This window comes from Bubalus kerabau, chromosome 23 (genome assembly GCF_029407905.1).
Source record: "Bubalus kerabau isolate K-KA32 ecotype Philippines breed swamp buffalo chromosome 23, PCC_UOA_SB_1v2, whole genome shotgun sequence".
In the NCBI taxonomy this organism is placed as follows: domain Eukaryota; kingdom Metazoa; phylum Chordata; class Mammalia; order Artiodactyla; family Bovidae; genus Bubalus; species Bubalus kerabau.
Genome location: NC_073646.1, coordinates 677,997 through 697,024, shown reverse-complemented (window position 1 = coordinate 697,024; position 19,028 = coordinate 677,997). Strand labels below are relative to the sequence as shown.

The following is a 19,028-nucleotide window of genomic DNA, read 5'->3' as shown; positions in this document are numbered from 1 at the left end:
CTTAGTTGTGGCATGCAGGATCTAGTTCCCTGACCAGGGATGGAACCCCAGCCCCTTTGCATTGGGAGCTCGGAGTCTTAGCCACTGGACCACCAAGGGAGTCCCTAGACCCATTGTTTCTTGACTGCTTTCCCTTCGTGCCTGTAGTCCTTTCTCCCCTTAAGATCATTAATTACTGAGACCTGTTTAAGGGCAAGCATTGTGGCCAGGTTTAGATCACAAAATGTCTTGGACCAAAATGAGGTCAAGCTTGATTATCTTTCTCCAGGGACCCCCTCCCCTGTCTGCTTACAACACCCAATGTTGACATAAAGGAAATTTCCAGTTATTTCAACCAGATCATCAGATGCTGTGGACCAAACTCAAGGCTGTTAGATTTGTAGTCTGTATATTTCCTCAGGCTTCCCAGGTGACTCAAGTGGTAAAAAAAAGCTACCTACCAATGCAGGAGATACAGGTTTGATCCCTGGGTCAGAAAGATCCCCTGGAGGAGGAAATGACAACCCACTCCAGTATTATTGTCTGGAAAGTTCCATGGACAGAGGAGCCTGACAGGCTACAATCCACGGGGTTGCAAAGAGTCAGACACAGCTTAGCCACTGGACGCACACACACACGCATGTAATTCCCCATATTTTGTCTTTCCTCCTGTCATGATGGGCATTAAAGTCTTAAAATGAGGGTCTACGAGCTTTTTTTCAGGGACAACCAGGAAGGGTGGTGGCTGACTAGCCCACTCAAGATGGCTGTTCCCTTGCTCTCTGTCCGTCCCTTGCCCGACCAGTGCCTGCTTCATTTACACTTACTCTGGCCTTCCTACATACTTGCCTTGGGCGCCAGCTAGTGGTTGTTCTTATCAAAGGGGCGGTGAGGTGTGTGCCCTTCTGTTGGTTTCCCTGGTAATCGATGAGCCCATCTGACATCAACTCCCCTGTAACTGGCAATCTCCCCCTCCACCAGGAGCAAAGACTGCTGCCAAGTCCTGAAGGTGTGTGCTGCACAGCGTGGGAGGTCGCTCCAGGACTTCGCTTCAGACACAGAAGCTCCCCATCTGTCAAACCACTGAAGTCTCTGTTGCCTGATCCATGCGTGCATGCTAAGGCACTTCAGTCAGGCCTGACTCTTTGCAACTTTATGGGCTGTAGCCCGGCAGGTCCCTCTGTTCATGGGATTCTCTGGTCAAGAACACTGGAGTGGGTTTGCCATTCCCTTCTCCAGGGGATCTTCCTGGTGCAGGGATCGAACCCCCGTCTCCTGTGTCTCCTGCATTGCTAGTGGATTCTTCACCGCTGAGCCACCGGGGAAGCCCTCTGTTGCCCAATCCAGGCTTTCGTCAGTCTTGAAGCTGGGCAAATGCAGGCTTTGTAGGCCTGTGAGGTGCAGTCCAACAGGTGGGCATAAAGAGACCAGTTTCCAGAGCCCCTCAGGAAGGGGTGAGACACTTGACAGCTTGGGGTGGTGGTGACAATTACCAAAAGCAGAGGTGGTGGGGCGGGGGAGTCCCTGGGACCTGCCAGGGTGGAATAGGAGAGTTTGAGAGGAGCCTGCCTGGGCCTGTGGATCTCCCCCGGGGGGACTTAGGAGAAAGGGTTCCTCAAATACACCGATAAATATACTCTGCACCGTAATAGGATTCCATTTGAAACGGTTGCAGCCGAGGTGTTATGAGCCCATTCTTGAGTGACAGAAAGCTAGGCTGTTCCTCCATTTCGAAGGTATTATTTTATTTTCCTTGTTCCTAAAATAGCACAAAGGAAGGCTTCTGTTTGTTCTTTTACCTTGTGCTAATCCTAGAGCAACATGAATGTGCTGACTGTACACGGATCTTGAAACAACAGCGAAAACTTCCAACACGGGAAGACAATTAATTCCCACTCCTTTCCCCTTTCCTCTTGGATTCCAATGACTGGCTGTGTTTAACCCTAGTTTTGCCTACTCTTTCCCAGAAAAGTCACAGCTAACATGCATGGAACTACTAGCAGGAGCATAGATTCAGTAGGATGTGGGATTCCAGCTTGATTCTCCAGGGGCTGACATCTCATCAGAGAACTAGTCCTGAAGAGCATATGTTCAGTGCTGAGTTTGGGGGTCTGTATGATAATGGCTTCAGGAATGCAGCTGAGACAAAAATCCCTGAGGGTTGAAACACTCAAGCTTCTTGGAGAAGGTGGGCCTCCATGGATAGATGTAGAGAAGGAGTAAAGAGAGCAGGTGAGTAAGTCAGAAAGAGCAAAACAAATATTGTATATTAATGCATGTATGATATGCATTATGGCAGGCTACAGTCTATCGGGTCTATATGACCAAAGTCACGGCCAAAGTGACTCAGGATGCATGCACCACACATATATACAGAATCTAGGAAAACAGTACTGATGAACCTATTTACAGAGAAGAAATGGAGATGCAGATGTAGGGAATGGACTTGTGGACACGGTGGGGGAAGGAGAGGCTAGGACAAATTGAGAAGGTAGCATTGATGTATATACACTTACTCACTCTCAGAGTCACTCAGATGTGCCTGACTCTTTGAGACCCCATGGACTACAGCCCGCCAGGCTCCTCTGTCCATGGGATTTCCCAGGCAAAAATACTGGAGTGGGTTGCCATTCCCATCTCCAGGAGATCTTCCCAATCCAGGGATCAAACCTGAGTCTCCTTCATTGCAGGCAGATTCTTCACCATTTGAACCACCAAGGAAGCCCCATGTATGCTCATAACATGTGGGAGCCTGCTATAGAGCACAGGGAGCCCATCCTGGAGCTCTGTGATGACCTAGAGAGGTGGAATGCGGGGCGAGGGAGGCTCAAGAGGGTAAGGGGATACATACATATATATCATTATGACTGATTAATATTGATGTACGGCAGAGAGCACCACACCATTGTAAGGCAATTATCCTCCAATTTAAAGATACATAGAGAGAGAGATAGGCAGGTGGAGGGTGCAGGCGAGAGCAGCCTGTGTGGCGCATCTCTGTGGAAGAAGAGGGACCCTGTTCACTGGAGACAGCAGTCATGGCTGAAGCAATTTCAGATTCAGTGAAAGCCTAAAGTAGGACTTTCCCCAGATTAATGGAAACCCTGTGTGTTGCAAACATATCCATCAGAGCATTAGAGGGAGGTAACGGATGACCTGACTCCTGGGGCCTGCCAGCTGAATATGGAGTCGGGAGGGGGACAATGTTCGGAGAGGCTCAGCCTCTGTACATCTGCTTGCTCTCCTGTGTTGCTCTGCCCAGTCGGGGCTGAGATAAGAGTGCGTGTGCCCCTTCCTGCTCCCTGTAAACTCAGCTCGTATGAGGTCTTTCTCTCACTCTCTCCCTTTCTCTGCCTTTTCTGCTCACGGCCAGATGTTGAGAAGTCCTTCCTCGCTGTGAGTTTTGGATGGAATGTCCACGTGCGACATCAGTCTTTAGTGCGCATGCCCAGATTAGCAGGGAGGGTAAACGATGGGAACTCTAGCAATACCCACCTGGTCTGAGGATCACGAGTCTCCAGGCCCAGCTCTAACACTTTTTAGCTCCTTGAATGCTGGCATTTCAACTACCTGCTCTTCAGTTTCATTTATTTGTAAAATGGAGACATTAATACCTCCCTATCTACCTCACACAGTTTCCTTGAGGCTCAAATGAAATATGGGTGTGAAAGTGCTTTGGAGACAAAGAAATGTATTTATTAGGAGTGACTCAATAGTTGAGGGGTGAATGAGGGGGAAGGTGGTAAAACTGGGACATCTCAATAAATCCCATCCCGTCCTATGATTTTATAAAATTGTTTTACACTACTTTGTCTTTGGTCAGTAACTAGGTTGTGTCCGCCTTTGGCCAACCGGCCTCTCTGTCCATGGAATTCTCTGGGCAAGAATACTGGAGTGCAATGCCATTCCTTTCTCCCAGGGATTTTCCCAACCCAGGAATTAAACCCACATCTCCTGCTTGGCAGGTGGATCCTTTACCACTGAGCCACTAGGGAAGCCCTTTATATTCCTTCAATAAGTTGAATTAGATAGCTTTTCCTGCTGTTCTAACAACTCTCACTGTAGCGGTATCTTTTCTTCCTCCCTAGATCTCCTTACATGCAGAACCCAGGGCCTCCCTACATGTTCCAGCTCACCTTGCTCAGCTTCCTCACCAGCCACTGGGTCTCCCAGCCACTGAAGCAGCAACAAAAACTCTCACACAGCATCTCCAAAATCTCTCTGGACTTCAGTCATCACCCCAGGCCTTCCAGCAGCAGCTGATGTAAAAAATGTGAAAAGAGTTTTCCAAAAACGACAAGATGCTCCACACAGAGACTTGGATGTCACTTGGCTCCTCGCTTAGAAACAGCTTAGGAACCTTATTGTGAAAGTAAGTCCTGCAGTATTTCAGGAACAGGCATTCACAACACAAACGTTGACATATTTACAAACTTAGGAATGTGATGATAGACACCGTGGAGTGGATAAAGGGACATATGATAAGTGTCCTTGGTGAGGTTGGCTGTGTGAGACCAGGTCCGAGAAGGATATAACCAGCACATCCCCAGGGCTCCACAAGTGGTTTAGTGATGGGACGATTGACCATGGTGTCATAGTTTGCTGGGGCTGCTGTAACAGAACCTTAGCCCGTTTAGGCTGCTGTAACAAAAGTGCCATTGATAAGTGGGCCTCCCTGATGTCTCAGAGGTAAAGAAACAGTATGCAATGCAGGAGACTTGGGTTTGATCCCTGGGTTAGGAAGATGCCCTGGAGAAGGAAATGGAAACCCACTCCAGTATTCTTGCCTGGGAAATCCCATGGACAGAGGAGCCTGGTGGGCTACAGCCCACAGGGTCACAAAGAGTTGGACACGACTGAGTGACTAAGCCACCACCACAATTGATGAGTGGCTTAAAAACAACAGACATTTATTTTCTGGAGGCTGGGAAGTCCAAGATTAAGATGTGGGCAGGGTTGGTTTCTTTTGAGGCCTCTCTCTTTGGCTTGCAGACGGCTGCCTTGCCCACAGACTGTCTTCCTTCTCTGCTCGCCGATGTCCTAATCTTCTCTTACTGTGTATATGCTAAGTTGCTCAGTCATGTCCGACTCTTTGGCACCCCATGGACTGTAGCCCGCCAGGCTCCTCTGTCCATGGGATTCTCCAGGCAAGAACACTTGAGTGGGTTGCCATGCCCTCCTCCAAGGTGATCTTCCAGACCCCGGGATCGAACCCACATCTCTTATGTCTCCTGCATTGGCAAGCGGGTTCTTTCCCACTAGTGCCACCTGGGCCTCTTATTATATGGACACAAGTCAGATTGGATTAGGGTCCACCTGTATGACTTTGTTTAACTTTAATTACCTTTTTGAAGACACTCTCCTAAGACAGTCACTTTCTGAGGTCTTGGGGGTTAGAACTTCAACATAGGAATTGGGGGCGGGGGTTACAACTCAACCCTTAACTCACACTGTGGGCAAGGTAAAGAGAATCAAGATGAATGGAGAAGCCACTGGGAACTATTAACAGCAGAAGCTTCCATCATCCTTGGGCCTGGAGAAACAAAAGAGAAAGGGTGTGCTATTCCTAGAACCCATCCAGAGCTGTGGTCATAGGAGAGGGGCCGCCCAGCGTGGGTGCTATATGACAGAGGAAGGCACCCATGGTGGAGACCAGGCTCTGGCAGGGAGGGAGGGAGGGGGAAGACCCACCCCTCTCTCTCCCCGCCCTTCACACTCCTCTCTTCACACTCTTCTTCTACTCAAAGTGCTTCCCTTTGGTCAAGAGCCGAGAAAGAGGCGCTGAGAACAGCAAAGCCTGGGGGCTGCAGCTTGTAGATGTCAGGCTTTGAGGCAGGGAACGGGATGACAAGTGTGGCCAGGGGTGGGAGGGGAGTGGTAGGATTTGAGTGGGACGAGGAAGAATCACCAGCTCAGTGGAGAAAACAAAGACATTTCCAAAGGAGGAATTAATTATGCATACTCAGTAACATAAATGGGCTTTAAAGTATCATTGGAAAACAGAAAATGCTACTTAGCTGCAAAAAATATTAGTCATCCATTTGAAACTGAACCACGTATTCATGTAACCATTTCCAGTCCCAGAAGTTACTATTCTAAGATACTTGTTTGCAGAAGTAAAGCCGAATGATAGAAAAATAGGTTTGTCAATCTTGTCATGTTGAACACTTATGTTTTTAAAGCGGGATGGGAAGTATTATTGGAACGGTTTTGGAATAGAAAGCAGCTCTCTGACTCAGGAGGGTGTCTGTATGACCACACCCATCAATCGTCACAGCATGGTTATATGAACTGGGTACGACCCCTGTGTTATCGCGCTGGGTGCACCATAACAAAATACCATAGGCTGGTGGCTTTGACTACAGAAATTTGTTTTCTCACCACTCTGGAGGCTGGAAGCCTGAGACCCAGTGTTGACAGGGTGGACGTCTGCTGAGAGCTCCCTTTGGGAGCTCCTTTTCAGTGTGTGCTCACACGGTCTTTCCTAGGTGACTCTGCAGGGGGAAAAAGTGAGGGGGATGGAGGGAGGGAGAGAAAGAGCCGTCTCTTGGTGTCTCTCCTTTTTTTTTTTTTTTTTTCCTTGCTGCTGCTGCTGCTAAGTCGCTTCAGTTGTGTCCGACTGGGCGACCCCATAGACGGTAGCCCACCAGGCTCCCCCGTCCCTGGGATTCTCCAGGTAAAAACACTGGGTGGGTTGCCATTTCCTTCTCCACTTCTTTTTTTTTTTACCTAAGTTCAAATCATCCTGACTTTATGATCACAGAAATACTATAAATATCCACAGTTGGTGAACACCGTTATAACAAATACAGATAGAAGGATGGATAGAGAGCTGCATAGATAGAGTGACTGTAACAGGAATAGGCTCAATCTGCACATGCTGTTTTTAAAGTATAGTGTTGAATTTAGTGTTACTTGAATTTTAAAAAAAATTTATTTAATCACACCAGGGCTTAGTTGCGGCAGGTACAATCTAGTTTGCTGACCAGGGATCAAACCCAGGCCCCCTGCATTGGGACACAGGCTTGATCCCTGAGTCAGGAAGATCCCCTGGAGGAGGAAATGGCAACCCACTCCAGTATCCTTGTCTGGAAAATCCCATGGACAGAGGAGCATGGCAGGCTACAGTCCATGTGGTCGCAGAGAGTTGGAGACGACTGAGCGACTTAGCACACACTCATGCATTTCCCTAAAGGCTCCACGTCCAAATACAGCTGCTCTGGGGGTTAAGACTTCAACATATGAGTTTTGGAGGGGACCCAAACATTCAGTCCATAACATCCCACGTAGTGATATGAAATAGATGACACTTGATATGTTGATACTGATAGTCATTAAATCAATAAAACTTCATTGCACACCTACTGTGCACCAGAATCTCTGCTAGGCTCTGAGATTATAGGTAGAAGGAAAAAAAAAAAACTGCCTCAGTCTTTAATGAGTTTATAACTTGAAGAGAGACAGAGAAGCTGTTAGAACACAGTGGTCACTGCCAGGAGAGCCTGAGCATTTGTGCTAAGTCACTCGGTCATGTTTGGCTCTTTGAGACCCCTTGGACTGTAGCCCGCCAGGCTCCTCTATGGATGGGATTCTCCAGACAAGAATACTGGAGTGGGTTGCCATTTCCTTCTCCAGACCCAGGGACCGAACCCACATCTCTTGGGTCTCCTGAACTGGCAGCGGGTTCTTTTCCACTAGCACCCCTGGTGACTCAGATGGTAAAGATTTCACCTGCAATGCGGGAGACCTGGGTTCTATCCTCAGGTCAGGAAGATCTCCTGGAGGAGGTCATAGGTACCAGTATTCTCGCCTGGGATTTCCATGGACAGAGGAGCCTGGCGGGCTGCAGTCCATGGGGTCGCAAAAGAGTCAGGACATGACTGAGTGACTAACACTTTCACTTTCTGATCAGTGCCTCCTGGGAAGCCCCAGAGCTCCTAGACAGGACGAATAAACCACTCCCTGGGGGCAGCAGAAGTGATGTGCAAGCAGAAACGGAGGATGAGGAGTATTGGATAGTAAACACGGGGTGGGACAGACAAGGGGGAGCATTCAGGATTGAGGAAGACGATACACAGAACTAGGGTGACCAGGATCCTGGTTTGCCCGGGGCTGTCCTGGTTTTAGCACTAAAAATCCCACATCTGGGAAAGCTCGGGGTCGCTGAGCCTTATATGCTGCTGCTGCTGCTAAGTCGCTTCAGTCGTGTCCAACTCTATGTGACCCCATAGAAGGCAGCCCACTCAAATGAACTCGAAATGAAAAAGGAGACGTTTCAACAGACAACACAGAAAGAGAAAGGATCATAAGAGACAATTAGAAACAACTGCATGACAATAAAATGGATAACCTGGAACAAATGGACAAATTCTTAGAAAAGTACAATCTTCTAAGACTGAACCAGGAAGAAAGAGAAAATATGAATAAGTCAAGCACCAACACCAGTCACAAGCTCTAACTATGAACAGATCAATCACAAGCACTACTAACTGGGATCAAAAGTCTCCAACAAAGAAATGCCTGGGACTTCACAGATGAATGCTCTCAAATGGTAGAGATGTGATAATACCTATGCTGGTCAAACTGTTCCAGAAAAATGTGGAGGGAGGAGCATTCCCAACTCATTCTGCGAGGCCACCATCACCATGAACCAAAAGGAAGCAGAAATGCCACACAGAAAAGAAAGTTACAGGCTAACATCACTGATGAACATCAACACAAAAATCCTGGGGAAAATTGTAGCAAAAACCAAACAAAAACACATGAAAAGGATCATACACCAAGTTCAAGTGGGGTTTATCCCAGGGATTCAAAGATTCTTCGCTATCTGCAAATCAATCAATGTGATACACTATATTGACAAACTGAAAGATAAAAAGCATACGATAATCTTGATCGATGCAGAGAAAGGTTTTGACAAAACTAAATACCAGTTTAAAAAGCACTCCATAAATGGGCATGGAAGATACCTACCTCAACATAAGAAAGGTCATATAGGAAAATCTCTCAGCAAACATTATTCTCAATGGTGTCAAAATGTAAGCATTTCCTCTAAGATCAGCATCAAGATCATGGTGCCCACTCTATTTCTATTAATCAATAGAGTTTTTAAAGTCATAGACACAGCAATCAGAGAAGAAAACGAGAAAGAACGCATATTGGAAAAGAAGAAGTCCATCTGTCATTGATTGCAGATGACCTGTTTCTATTCATAGAAGACCCTATAGGTAGAACCAGAAAATTACTAGAGCTAATCAATGAATTTAGTAAAGCCCAGGATACAAAATTAATACACAGAAATCCTTTGCAGACTTACAGCACAACAAGAAAAATCAGAAAGAGAAACTAAGAAAAAAGTGCCATTCCCCACTGCAACAAGAAGAATAGCATAGCTAGGAATGCTGCTGCTGCTAAGTCACGTCAGTCACGTCCGACTCTGTGCGACCCCATAGATGGGAGCCCACCAGGCTCCCCCATCCCTGGGATTCTCCAGGCAAGAACACTGGAGTGGGTTGCTATTTCCTTCTCCAATGCATCAAAGTGAAATGTGAAAGTGAAGTCGCTCAGTCGTGTCCGACTCTTCGGGACCTCATGGACTGTAGCCTATCAGGCTCCTTGTACATGGGATTTTCCAGGCAAGAGTACTGGAGTGGGTTTCCATTTTTCTTCCCCAATAGCTAGGATTAAAGTTACCTAAACAGACAAAACACATGTATGCAGAAAGACAGGCTGTATGATGAAAGATAGCCAAGTTGAAACAAACAGATAGAAAGATATGCCTTGTTCTTGACTTGAAAGAAATCAATGTTGTGAAAATGACTATACTACCCAAAGCAATCTGAAGATTCAATTCATCCCTATCAAACAACCAATGACTTTTTTTTTTTTAAAGAACTAGGACGAACAATTTTACAATTTACATGGGGGGAAAAAAGACCCAGAAGGGCCAAAGCAATCTTGGAAAGAAAGGTGGAACTGGAGGAATCAACCTTCTGACTTCAGACTATACTATCAAGACACTATGGTACAGGCACAAAAGCAGAAACAGAGGGCAATGGAACAAGACACAAAGCTGAGAGATAAACCCACACCCCTATAGGCATCTTTTCTTTGACAAGGGAGGCAAGAATGTACAATGGAAAAAGGACAGAAAAGAGAGCCTCTTCAGTAAGTGGTGCTGGGAAACTGGACAACTACATGTAGAAGAATGAAATTAGAACGCTTCTTCATACTATACACAAAAATAATTCACAATGGGTTAAAGACCAAAAGTAAGGCCAGAAACTATAAAATTCTTAGAGGAAAACATAGGCAGAACACTCTTTGTCATTTATCACAGCAAGACCTCCGAGAATGACTGAAATAAAAATAAAAATAAATGGCATCTAGAGAAACTTCAAAGTATATAAGCAGCAAAGAAAACTATAAACAAGATGAAAGGACAACCCTCAGAATAGGAGAAAGTAATTGTAAATGAAGCAATTGACAAAGGATTATCTACAAAGTACACAAGTAGATCATCGAGCCTAATATCAGATAAAAAGCAACCAACTGAAAAGTGACCAGAAGACATGAACAAATTTATCCAAAGACGACATTAAGAAGGCCACCAAACACAGGCGAAGATGCTCCACATCACTCATTACTAATGAAACGCTAATCAAAACTACATGAGGTATCACCTCACACCAGTCAGAATGGCCATCATCAACAATTCTACAAATAATAAATGCTGGACAGGACATGGAAGAAAGGGAACCCTCTTGCACTGTTGGTAGACATGTAAATGGATACAGCCACTATGGAGAGGGAATGTAGGTTTCTTTAAAAAGTAGGAATAAAGCTACCATATGATGCAACAATCCCCTACTGGCCATATAGCCGGAGAAAACCATACCTCTAAAAAGACACATGCACCCCAATGTCCACTGCAGCACTATTTAAAATAGCCAGGGCATGGAAGCAACCTAATATCTATCAAGAGAACAATGTATAAAGAAGTCGTGGAACATATACACAATGGAATATTACTCAGCCACAAAAAGGAACAATACGAGTCAGTTTAACTGAGGTAGATGAACCTAGAAACTGTGATACAGAGTGAAGTAAGTCAGAAAGAGAAAAACAAATATAGTATACGAATGCATACACATGGAATCTTGTAAAATGGTACTGGTGAATATTTGAAGGGCAGAAATAGATACACAGATGTAGAGGAAGGACTTGTGAACTCAGCTGGAGAAGGAGAGGGTGGGATGAATTGAGAGAGTAGCACTGAAACATCACCTACTACCATATGTAAAATAGCTAGCTAGTGGGAAGTTGCTATATAACATGGGGAGCCCAGCATTGTCCTCTGTGACGACCTAGAGGGTGGGATGGCGGGAAGTGGGAGGCAGGCTCACCAAAGAGTGGATAATATACTTATGGCCTATTCGTGTTGTTGTATGAGGAAAACAAACCAAACAATGTAAAGCAGTTATCCTTCAATTAAAAATTAATAAATACAATCTGAAAACTATCATTCAACACTTTTGTACTGTCGTCTAAAGCTATATGGGATCATCGTCTATTCCTAGCTATTTTTCCACTATAAGTGCTTATAAATGTCATTAAAGGTTTTGAAAATATGATTTTAATAGCTACACAGTATTGCTTAATATCTCACACATAAATAACAACATTTCAGTCTCAACATAGAAACATAATACCAAAAAAGGTTTCCATTTTAAACTAAAGCTTGCATTTTAATTCAGTTCAGTGAGAATTCCTCTGAAGGCCTAAAATTCTTATGAAAAGTACATTATGTGGAGTCCTTCTTGCTTTCATCTGTTATGCCGTATCCTCATTTACTTCTAAGGACTCTTGGACTTTTGACATTTTTGCCTGAGGCTGTAATTTTTGACTGAGATAAAATCTTAAATTTAGATATTAAGAATGTCAAGAAGCACTCTTGTAAGTGTGAGTCACTCAGTCATGTCCAGTTATTCGTGACCCATGGACTGTAGCCCACCAGGTCCTCTGTCCACAGAATTTTCCTGGCAAGAATATTGGAGTGTGTAGCTATTCCTTTCTCAAGGGGCTCTTCCTGACCCAGGGGTCAAACCCTGGTCTCCCGCATTGCAGGCAGATTCTTTACCATATGAACCACCAGAGAACCCTGACCCGGGTGTACACGGATGTAAAAATCCTCAAAAGAATATTAGCAAACCAAATTGAAGACACATTAAAAAGAATCATACACTATGATCAAATGGAATTTATTCTGTGCCTGCAAGCATGATTTAGTATTTGCACATCAATCACTGTGATACACAATATGAGCAAAATTAAGAATGAAATCATGTGATCTTCTCAATAATTGCAGAAAAAGCTTTCAACAAAGTGTAACATCAATTTTGGTACAATCTCTCAATACAGTGGTTAAACATGGAACATCCTAAAGGGTATATAAGACAAGCCCACAGCTAACATCCAAGTCAGTGGTAAAGAGGTGAAAGATTTTCCTAAAAGATCAGGAATAGTACAAGGATGCCCACTCTCACCAATCTTGTTCAACATAGTAGTGGAAGTGTCCTACCCAGAATAACTAGGCAAGAAAAGGAAATAAAAGCATCCCCATTGGAACAAATGAAGTTACACTGCCACTATTCGATTATGACAGAATTTATATGAAACCATAAAAACTCCACCAAGTAACAAGTATTAAAACTAATAAACTCAGCAATGTAGCAGGATATGAGCCATCAGAGAGAGAACAGAACAGTACCATATACAAATGCATCAAAAAAAAAACAACATGAAATAAATTTTACCGATGAGCAGAAACACCTGTACAATCACAGGCTCCAAGACATAGAGTCTGGATTCAAATCCCACCTTACACTGACCTGCAGAGTGACCCAGGGCAAATCACACAATGATCTGAGGCTCAACATATTCAACTGTAAAATGGACACAAACCCAGTATCTCCTCCCAGGGCTGTGAAACTCCAAGGAAATGCTTATTTAGGCCCGGGCATTGGAGTGTCTCCGGGAGCCTCTCCTTGTATGAAACTCCTCTAGAACTGGGCTCTTCTGATCCTGTGGGTGAGGGTCAAGTGTAGAGCCTGGGAGCCAAATGGGACTGGACAACGACGAGGACAAAAAAATATACTAGTTCTGTGTCAGGGAGGGAAGCCACCTCCTTTCCAGATCTCAGAGTGGGGCCTGCACCGAAGGCCCGGGGGATGTACAATCAGATGTGAACCCCGAACCGCCCCCCCCCCCACCCCCAGCAGGGATGGAGCCTTCCTGGCAAGAACCTTCTCTCTGGTCCGGGCTTCAGTGTGATGTGGTGCTGCTCCCTGAGTTCTCCAGGTCTCCACCAGGCAAAGAGCTCTTGGGACTTGGAGGTCTATTAAACCACAGGTGCCTGAGAGTCAGAATGACACAAGGGCTAACAACATTGAAAATTAGCTATATTTAAAAAAATGACAGAAGTACAGACAGGGCAGGGTATGAGAAGCAGAAGGATTGACTACCTCGCAAGCCTTTAGCAGAAATATCTCCACACCAGCTCAGCAGAGCCCACAGGAGGAAAATATAATGGAAAAGCAGGCTATGGGTATATCTCTACACTGCTGGACCCAGGGACCCAAGTCCCAATCCACCAACATCATTTTGCATATCCAGACAGCAAGAGGGAGAAACACAGACCTTGCCTTAGGAAGTCTCAGCCAGACTTAATATTGGGGTTGCTGAGCATGGTTACATGGTCACTAGGGTCACCCAGTCCCTCCTCTCTGCTCACATCCTCTGTCCTCACAGAAACATACATGGTTCACTACAGAGAACCCTCTGAGGGTACTTGTGTATACTAGAAACAGGCAATGGTGAAGTGTGAAGAGAAGACAGAAACGGAAACATGCTTCTGGGGTGCTGTACAAATTTCCAAAGATCTGAAGTTCTTGATACTTGGCATTTTTAAAAGAAGCTTCTTAATGTGTAAACGCAGAAAGGATATTTCCAGGAGAAAGGACAAAGGAATCGTCCCATTGGGACAATTTGGTGTCCATGTGGGAAAGTAAGTTGGATCCCTACCTCAAAAGACAGCACCAAATCAATTAGACACATAGTAAAAACCAACAATTGAAGGAAAAACTTGACAAAATTTCGAACCATTTTTGATGAGGGAATATCTTTTCTTTAAATTGAGGTATTGTTGATTTACAATTTGTTTAAGGTTTACAGCAAAGTGATTCAGTGATTCAGCCTCTCAGGTACTTCCTTGGACAAAATTCATTCCCTTTGGGAGGCCCCTAGGCCATGCCCTCTACTCAGAACAGCTAAGAATCCTGAATAGGCAAAGCAGCATGTCGTGGTGCTCAGTGAGGGTTTTTAGACTGAATAAACTATTCTAACACGATACAAGGAACAAGCCCAGAGTTTAAGAGAGGATCTCCAAACCTACCTTCCAAAAGGAGGTCTTGCTCCCTTGAATGTCAGTGCGTGAAACAGCGCTTGGGAAGGGAAAAGGTGTGTCATGAATATTTGGTCTGCAGAGGAGACAAAGTGGTGTGTAGAGATGATGTTCAGGCATGTCCCAGGACACTGAACACACGGACAGAGTGACCGGACTCTCAGCCCTGCTCTGGGGGCATTGCACTCTCTCCATCCCTGACAGAGCGTGAGCAGCTCACACGTGTCTTGGCGAGTATGGTCACATGACCTGGACCTGGCCAATCAGTGTGCTCCATCCCTGGGCACCATGATTGGCACTGACCAATCGGGACCCAGGACCAGGCCTCAAGCTGGATTCAAAGGAAGAGGAGGGCTGGCTCTGCCGGAAGGGGTGGGGGCCTGTGAGGTCAGGCTGCAGCAGTGGGAGGGGGTGTGAGTTCACCTGGGGCAGTTGGTGACCTTCTTGCGCCCGTTAGGGCAGAGCCGCTGGCCTGAGAAGGAGGGCGCTGCTGAGCCCAGGGGTTGAGAGCGCCGGTTCCTGCTGTGGTCCCGGGGCTCCACCTGAGACCGGAGGGAAGCCGTCTGCCCGTGAGTCCTCTCCTGCTTGACTGTCAGCTTGTTTGGACTACGCTGGGTTTTCTGTCCAGCTGGCTACGTGAAGACCCTGGAAATGCACCTGTGTGGGTTTTGGCTGGCTTCAGGGAAGAAATGCCAGATGACACTGGGAGACTCCAGTTTAATCCGGATTCAGGTCATATCTCTTGAAAGTGAAGTGAAAGTCCCTCAGTCGTGTCCACCTCTTGGCGACCCTGTGGGCTATACAGTCCATGGAATTCTGCAGGCCAGAATACTGGAGTGGGTAGCCTTTCCCTTCTCCAGGGGATCTTCCCAGTCCAGGGATTGAACCCAGGTTTCCCGCATTGCAGGCAGATTCTTTACCAGCTGAGCCACAAGAGAAGCCCAAGAATACTGCAGTGGGTAGTCTGTCCCTTGTGTAGCGGATCAGCATTCCCGACCCAGGAATCAAACCGGGGTCTCATGCATGGCAGGAGAATCCTTTACCAGCTGAGCTATCAGGGAAGCCCAGTATCTCTTAAGGCCAGCTATTCATTGTAGTATCAACCATATTAGTCTTCATGGGATTAAGGTAGCAACCTGCTAAGGTAGCAATCGATGTCCTTTTTCTAGAGGACAAAACTGGGGCTCAGAGAAGGGGGTAACACAGCTAGAGCAAGGAAGTGTGTACCTAGACAAAACCCCCCGATCCTGCTGTTAGAACTCAGGGAAGCCATACGGTGGCTTGTCCATGTGACGGGGGCTAAGACACCCAGCCCACACCGGATACTGTGGGGACCTGACTTGGTAACTGCCTTCTCGCAGCTCTGAGACTCAAAAAAGCGATTTTCACTGGAGAGAGGAAGGATACGTCCCTCCATCCAACCCACCACATCCTCCAGGTACTCCCACACCCTGCCCCCTTTCTCTTTCTTTGTGAGGGAATAAGCGTCACGCTCATGTGACCACATTGGCTGTCCACTGTTCACGAGCTACCACCTGGAGCTGCTACCGGAGAGGCCAAGAGCCTTTGCCCCCAAGTACCCCTCTTTCCTTTGCACCGTGGGGGCCCTTCTCGACACCTGCACACCAGAGGCCGTTTCTGAGGCATGCAGGGACCCTCCTTCAGTTTGCAACAGACTGCATCCATCACTGTCCTTTCAATGCTTCCCTTGACACTCAGCTCCTGAGCTCCTTTGTCTGCATTGCGACCCACCTGGCTGCCACGGGAGGGACAGAGCTGACCATGAATCCAAAGCTCAGATCTGACAGGCAGGAATCTGTGTATAAAGGGCCTGATTAATCATGCCGTAGAGGCTGTAGTGGGCTCCAAGGATCCGTAAGTAGGACTTGGGCCAAAGTGATTCCACAGCTGTTTTAATGCCTGGGGAGGGTCTGGCTGTAGTGGGGGTGGGGTGAGTCTCCTGAGGTTCTGAAGGCCCACTGTGTGCAGATTCATGGCACATAGAGAAGAGAAGGTGGAGTCCTTCCCTGGAGGTGGTCAAAGCTCATGGATGAGCCAGACAGGCAGGCAGGGCACGAAAGCACCTGAGCTGCCATTATGAGTGAATGGTGTGGGGGCAGAGGAAGAGAACCAGGTCTGCTCGCTTATTGGCGCCCAGGGCAGGTTGTCCCCAGACTAAACACTTATTATGGTGATGACCGTCACTGCTGTCTGCAAAGGGTTTACATTGGTGTGTGTCTTCATCGAGTGGTCAGGCGTTCTCTAAGCTACACTGGCCATGGGCATTGCCTCTCCTTGGAACTTGACATGATTCGTCTCTTCCTTATGGAACATTCATTTCTAAGAGGGTTTTTGGGCCACAAGGATGTTGGGTTTTTCTCTAGCTTTGTCTCATGAGGAACGCTTTTCCACTTGTTGATGTGGTTTGTTTTCCCAGCTCTCTTTCTTGCTTTATTTTGTCAATTTGTTTCTGCCAGAGGAAGAGCTCAGAATTTGCCTCTGGCTGATATGTGACACTTACAACAGCGACACCCACCTGGGTATTATGACCACATTTGCCGAAAGGGCTTTGTTTTGCAGAAGACATCTTGAAAGTACCTACACTGTCCTTTCAGATTCCCAAAGGCTATTTGAAATGAAAGAAAAACAAGAATTCTCAAGTTTAGTCTTACAATATGTGGGGAGTCAGAAAAATCCCCTGGAGAAGGGAAACACCACCCACTCCAGTATTCTGGCCTAGAGAATTCCATGGACTGTCTACTCCGTGGGGTCACAAAGAATCAGACAAAATCTGATGACTAATCAACAACACCGAAGCTTCACCATTTGTCAGAGATAACAACAGTATTTACACGACCGTGTGCATGTTCAGTGGCTCATACGTGTCAAACTCTTTGCAGCCCTGTAGCCCCTAAGATCCTCTCTCTGTGGAATTTTTCAGGCAAGAATACTGAAATGGGTTGCCATTTCCTCCTCCAGGGGATCTTCCCAACCCAGGAATTGAACCCAGGTCTCCTGCATCTCCTACATTGGCTGTCGGGTTCTTTTCTGCTGAACCACCTGGGAAACAAGTCATTACATCACTGGGTTATCCTAAAGTACTTAACTTGGAGTCTGGCACTGGGGAAGTTCTCACTGGTGATGTGAATATTCAGTCATATATCATTATTGCTCATATGATAATGAAATGGCCATGCTCATAAAGGAGAAAGAAGAGCCTTTCCAAGTCCAATTAAATCCTTTGCCACACATATGTTTTTAAAAACTTCTTGACTTTGAAATGAACATCAAACATAAAGACATTGGTTATGGCCTCCAGAAAAGATTGAGCTGTACCAATAAGTGACGAGGATTCTTCTCCCAGTTCCAAAATGCATGCGTTGTTTCCCGGGCACCACCGAGCACTTCTCCGGTGGGCTCAGAGAGGCTGAGTCACTCACCAGAGACCACACAGCAGCAGACCAGGACTCCGACCCAGGTCGCTGAAACCACGGCTCCCTCCTGTGCCCATCTGACCTGCCCCTTGAGGGCAGCAGGAAGATCTGGGCTCCCCTGGCCTGAGCCCCTGGGCCTGCCTCCCCTCGTCCGCGCTGGGATGTGTCCATTCCCAAATCATGCACTGTGTCCCCCAGCCCTGGGCCGTCATGTCAGGCTCCAGGCTCCCTGCAGGTGAGCCCCACGCCCACCAGCACACCTCCGAGCCCTGCCCATCTGGTCTCTGTGCCCGAGTGTCCTGATCCTAACTGTTTTCTTGAGGCAGCCCCAGGACTGGGCCCTGCTTCCTCGAAGCTCCCTTCACCAAGCCCAGTGAGGCTCTGCCCTGTGGCTTCATGACAAGTATGTTGGGCTGAGTGGTGGCTCCGAAAGCCATCCATCCTTCTGCAGCCTCCAGAGGTGGCCTTATTCCGATGAAAGGTCTCGGCAGATGGAAGTAAGTTCCTGACCCCTGCACCAGATCACCCGGGATGCATGTGGACCCTAAATCCAACGACAGGTGTCCTTGGAAGAAAAGAGGGGGTGATCTGAGGCACAGAGCCACCCAGGGGAGAAGGTTTGTGCAGATGGACGCAGAGGTCGGGGTGATGTGGCCAGAAGCCCAGGGAGGCCTGGCGTCCCCCAAGGACTGGACCAGGCCAGAGGGACCCTCCTCTGGAGCCTCTGGAGGGAGCTCAGCCCTGCCCACACCTTGATCACAGGTTTCTGACTCCAGAACTGGGGGGGGGCGGGGAATGAATTTGTGTTAAAGCTGTCCAGTCTGTGGCCAGTGGCTGCAGCCACCCCTGGACACCGAGAGTGAACTTGCTGGCTCCAAGGTGAGAACAGTGGCAGGACCCACCCCCTACCCCCCAACCCCAACACACAATCTTGTCATGAGGTTAAATGAGTTCATACACACAGATGGCTGAATCAGGGACTGACACTTGGATCTCAGCCCGCTTCACTTCCTCCTCCTCGTCACCATCACCGTCATTGTGAGGGGCCCTCATCCACTCATTCAGTGGACATACAAGGGCCTGATGTGGGCAGCGAGGCCAGCGAGCTGGGAGGCTCCGCACAGGACTCACCCTGTCTGCTGGGGCCGCATGGA

At 47.1% G+C, this 19,028-nt stretch overlaps 3 long non-coding RNA genes across 4 annotated transcripts; 2 read left to right on the top strand and 1 right to left on the bottom strand.

Moving 5' to 3' along the window:
• The first annotated feature begins 1,294 nt into the window (after window positions 1-1,294).
• LOC129637527 (uncharacterized) lies at window positions 1,295-4,190 on the top strand. Its single transcript, XR_008707510.1, has 3 exons — window positions 1,295-1,391; window positions 1,947-2,211; window positions 4,068-4,190. It is a non-coding gene; the product is annotated as an uncharacterized LOC129637527 (long non-coding RNA).
• Window positions 4,191-12,223: 8,033 nt separating this feature from the next.
• On the bottom strand, window positions 12,224-14,771 carry LOC129637525 (uncharacterized). Of its 2 annotated transcripts, none has more exons than XR_008707507.1 (2): window positions 14,432-14,771; window positions 12,224-13,417 (listed from the first exon to the last, which is right to left on the bottom strand). It is a non-coding gene; the product is annotated as an uncharacterized LOC129637525 (long non-coding RNA). The 2 variants fall into 2 exon arrangements; XR_008707508.1 differs by having other exon boundaries at window positions 12,224-13,393.
• Window positions 14,772-14,896: 125 nt separating this feature from the next.
• LOC129637526 (uncharacterized) lies at window positions 14,897-18,468 on the top strand. Its single transcript, XR_008707509.1, has 3 exons — window positions 14,897-15,009; window positions 15,802-15,878; window positions 18,201-18,468. It is a non-coding gene; the product is annotated as an uncharacterized LOC129637526 (long non-coding RNA).
• The last annotated feature ends 560 nt before the right edge of the window (window positions 18,469-19,028 follow it).